Source organism: Podarcis bocagei (genome assembly GCF_964188305.1).
Source record: "Podarcis bocagei genome assembly, chromosome: 16".
Lineage (NCBI taxonomy): Eukaryota > Metazoa > Chordata > Lepidosauria > Squamata > Lacertidae > Podarcis > Podarcis bocagei.
Window position 1 is genome coordinate 8,434,053 of NC_138142.1, and position 5,280 is coordinate 8,439,332.

A 5,280-nucleotide genomic window follows, 5' to 3' on the forward strand; every position below is an offset into this window, starting at 1 on the left:
GTGTGTGTGTGTGTAATAAGTTCTCGTGAAAAATTCTCCAGCACTTTTGTTCAAATACAGGTTTGTTTGCAATTCTGCCTAATATTCACATTTTTACAAAGTGATATTCTCTGATATAATATAATATAATATAATATAATATAATATAATATAATATAATATAATATAATATAATATAATATAATATAATATAATATAATATAATAATATAATATAATATAATATAATATAATGCATGTTTGCAACCCGCAGCGTTCGCAACCCGCAGAGGTGCATCTGCGCACGGCGGGTTGCGATTTGATGCTTCTGCACATGCGCAAAGCACAATTTAGCGCTTCTGAGCATGCGCAACCCCCCAAACCTAGAAGTAACCCGTTCCGGTACTTCTGGGTTTTGGTGGGTCTGTAACCCGAAAAAAAGCAACCTGAAGCATCTGTAACCCGAGGTATGACTGTACAATTCTGTGAGTTGTTTTCACCAATATATGCATTTTTATGCATGCTTCACCCAAGCATATGCATTTTTATGCACATTACTTTGCTGGAGAAGCACGTCGCAAAATTTGGAGAAGTGTGAATTCTGAAGGAGGCTGCAATTCAGTTGAAGTTACTGTTTTGGAAAGCAGAAGTTTGCCTTTCAATGAGAACTGAATAGAATTTTGCCCCCATCGCTATCTGGAGGGTTGGGGAAGGGTGATTGACATAGATGCAGCATAACATACAGTTCCCATTGGCCCAAGAGATATCCGTGGAAGGGATGGCTCCCCTTTCAAATGGAGGACGTTGCTGGAAGAGAACTTTCGCTTAGGCAAAGGCCCTTGTATGTCCTGGCACATATCTGCATATCTGACATATCTGTTCAGTCTGTACATCAGTAACCAAACTAGTTAGTGTAAAGATAACAAAATACCCAGTACCTGTGGGGTCTGCCCTTGAAGATGGTTTGGAGGCTGCAGCTCATGTGGAATGCAGCTGCTAGTCTGGTTAAGTGGGGCAGCCCCATGGCACCGTATGACCTGAAAGCTCTGCACTGGCCCTGTTACTAATGACCCTGCGATCAGTGGTTGAGATATTTTTAACTGGTTGGGTTTTTATTTTTTAACTGTTAATAATAATAATAATAATAATAATAATAATAATAATAATAATAATAAATTTATACCCCCGCCCATCTGGCTGGGATTCCCCAGCCACTCTGGGTGGCTCCCAACAGTATATTAAAAACATGATAAAACACCAAACATTAAAAACTTCCCTAAACAAGGCTGCCTTCAGATGTCTTCTAAAAGTCAGATAGTTGTTTATTTCCTTGACTGATGGGAGGGCATTCCACAGGACAGGCGCCACTACCGAGAAAGCCCTCTGACTGGTTCCTTGTAACCTCACTTTCTCGCAGTGAGGGAACCACCAGAAGGCCCTTGGAGCTGGACCTCAGTGTACAGGCAGAACGATGGGGGTGGAGATGCTCCTTCAGGTATACTGGACCAAGGCCGTTTTGGGCTTTAAAGGTCAGCATCAACACTTTGAATTGTGCTCGGAAACGTACTGGGAGCTAATGTAGGTCTTTCAGGACCATTGCTATATGGTCTCGGCGGCCACTCCCCGTCACCAGTCTAGCTGCCACATTCTGGATTAGTTGTAGTTTCCGGGTCAACTTCAAAGGTAGCCTCACGTAGAGCGCATAGCAGTAGGCCACGCGGGAGATAACTAGATGTGTTTGCTGTCCTGGGTACCAGCAGGAAAGGCAGCTTATCACTTTGATAACTACTAATAATAAAATACCCTCCAACATTTCTCTGATGGTAACAGGGATGTCCCAAGGAAAAACGGGACATTCCAGGATCAAATCACAAACCAGGATGGCTTCTGTAAATCCAGGACTGTCCCTGGAAAACAGGGACACTTGGAAGGTCTGTAATAATATTAATATTAACAACAGCACTCTCTCCTCCAAAAGAAACAGAGGCTTGTGAAGCTCACTGGGACCACTCTCAACTCACAGGGTTGTTGAGAGGATAAAATGGGGGAGGAGGAAAACAAAGTATGCCACTTGGATAAAAGGTGGGGCATAAATCAAATATATCAATAAACGATAATCTAAACTCATTCATCTGACAGTAAACTGTCCTGAAATCATGGCAACTATCTCCAGGCAAATGAGTTCAGGGCTGTGGCAAAAGCATCTCAAAGGCTTCCCTGAAGCATTCATATCTTAAGGGGGATGGAGAACAGAGGGAGGGGGCAGACGCAATAAGGATTTCCTAGCAGAGGTGAAAAGGGAAATTTGCTGTCTTATTATATGCATGATTTCTCAAAATTCCACCACCTTCAATGGTACTTGCTCCAAGGTGTGTGTGTGTGTGTGTGTGTGTGTGTGTAGGATTGCAACTTTATATTGAAAAGGGGGGGGCACTTTGTTTTCTAGCTACCATCCTTTATATGGAATACTAAGTCTCACTGGACTTGAGCCACCAACTGCAGCCAAAAGGTTTAGCTAAGCAGCCTGGCCTTCTTGCAGGAACAGCAGCTCACTGCAGGCTTCTTTCAGGCTTCCAGCAAAACTGCAGTCCACCACTTTACCCCTCCAGGTGAGTAATCTGCCTATTTGGCTATCAAGTTGCCTTTAGTGAAAACTAATTCCTCACCCAGCCTTCTCAAGCTGTCGGAAGGAGCCTTGGCCTTAATAGGCACCTGAAAGTTGCCTGCTTAATCCAAGATGCCCAAATGCAACGTAAACAGAGGGGGTCAACAACAACGGATTGAAACACCTTTGTGAAGTTATAGGTGAGAAGCCACCCATGCTCGCCATTGCAGCCAATGGTTAAAAGCAACTTTGTTTAGTCCAAGAAAGAAAAGTCAACGTACTCAAGTAAGGGGTGTCATTACTGTTATGCATGCGTACACACACACACACACACACACACACACAAACTCCTCCAAGCAGTCTGGAAATTCCAACGGGGACAAAGTTTACCCAGGTTTAGTTTACAGGCAGGGGTCAAGGGAGACTTCAGGTGTTTTGTAATGTTTGGGATTATTTGCAAATGTATAGTATATAAAAAGGTAAAGGGACCCCTGACCATTAGGTCCAGTCGTGGCCGACTCTGGGGTTGCGGCACTCATCTCGCTTTATTGGCCAAGGGAGCCGGCGTACAGCTTCCGGATCATGTGGCCAGCATGACTAAGCCACTTCTGGCGAACCAGAGCAGCGCACGGAAATGCCGTTTACTTTCCTGCCAGAGCAGTACCTATTTATCTACTTGCACTTTGATGTGCTTTCGAACTGCTAGGTTGGCAGGAGCAGGGACCGATCAACGGGAGCTCACCCCATCACGGGGATTCAAACCACTGACCTTCTGATCGGCAAGTCCTAGGCTCTGTGGTTTAATCCACAGCTCCACCCATGTCCCTATATCGTGTGTGCGTGTGTGTTATATATGTAATGAGTATATTTATTTATTTATTTAATAAAAACAATTACCCCCTCCTTCAAGCTAAGCTCGCAAGGCAGGTGACAACATTAAAAACACAATATTTAAAATAGTTTAAAGCATCTTGCAATCACAAATATACAGTAAGCCCTAAAAATATACACCTCATGTGCCAAAAGCCAGAGTAAAGAGACGCATCTTTGGCCGCCTCTTGAGATATGGCCACCCAGAGGTTTCCTGAGGTGAAGGTCTATGTGGATGTTTGGGTGCCGGGCACCAATTTTGAATCAAGATGCCAGACCAACTTGTGACTTTGTAGCGTGACTAGTCCAAGCTCACAAATACCACTATCAGTTTAAAAAGTGCAATACTTTCTGTTTCTAAAAATTCCTGAGATACACTGGACACTCTCTGCTACTGTTTTATGCTTTAACAGAGCATCTTACCCGCTGCCTTGCAGGACAAGAAAAGGCTAAGGAGTAAACCCTACAGAAATCCAGAGTGGAGTCCCTAAGACGGTTGGTTGGCACCTTGTACACCTCCTTTTGGCAACTCCTGCAGCCAAGCTGGTGCCAAACATATTGCTCTGCTTTCCTTTGGACCACATCAGTGAATCCAGGAAGGGGGTCTTGTCCTCTGAGCAGCCCAGGACCTCCATACACACTGCCCAGGGCTTGCATCTCAGAGTGGTCACTTTGGTGCTGCTAACGCAACAAAAACAACACAGGAGGCAGCAGTTATGGAGTTACCGGTCTCTGCAGCCACAGCAGGTGCTGTGATTCTCCTGCGGTTTGACTTCACCTCCAGTGGCTCACTGCACTGTCTCTTGAGCAGCTAGAAAACCCTGAAGGCTAAAAAGAAAAATGCTGAGGCCGCATGAATGAATTGTGAATTGAACTGGAACAGATTTATGCTTTTTGCAGCCGGGGGTGAACTGGAACTAATTCCTTTTCCAAATGAACTTTCCAAACACTGGTCTTCCGGCACCACAAATTTGAAGGCAATTTTTCAGTGGCACAGAATGCAGTCTTTCCGTGGTGGCAGTTATACTGGCAGTGGGAAGGCACATTTGTGGCAGCGGTGTGTTTCTGCAGGTTTTCCATGTGTGCCTTAAAAGATAACACATTTAACGTGGCATGGAATAGAGCCTGCTGTGCCAGGTGATCAGAGCGCTCTAGGCCATGACTGCTGATGCCACAATAAATGTGTTAGTCTTTAAGAATGCCAAGAAGCCTCTTTCTCTGTGTTTGCTGTAATAGACTAACCTAGCTATGATTTAGATCAATCAGTGGTCAAGTAGCACAAGACTCTGTTTAAAAAGAGCCAATAGGAGATTAAACAGGTGTCATAAAGCTTAACTTCAAAACAGAGCTATTCTAGGACAGCCACATCAAACGTTTTAAGGGAGCTGAGCAAAGTGGGGTGAAGAGAGAAAGATCTAGGGAGTGAGAGTAAGAAGAGGAGGGGAATTATTGGCTACTGATTTGTGGACCCAGAAGCTGTACGCCGGCTCCCTCGGCCAATAAAGCGAGATGAGCACCGCAACCCCAGAGTCAGTCACGACTGGACCTATTGGTCAGTCCTTTAATTTACTTTTACCTTTACTTTACCTGCTTAAAATCATACCCCTGACACAATAACTACATATTACATTTGGCTGCTGCTGCTTTTTTTCTAATAAACAGCTTAAAAAAAAATTCAGGAAAGCCCTTCACCATTTTTGCAAGCAGTATAAAACTCATCTCAAATTAGGCCAGCAACTAGTTGTATTCGGGGCTTTTTTTCAGCTAGAACTCATCAGAACTCAGTTCCGGCACCTCTCAGGTGGGCACTATTGCCATTACACAGAA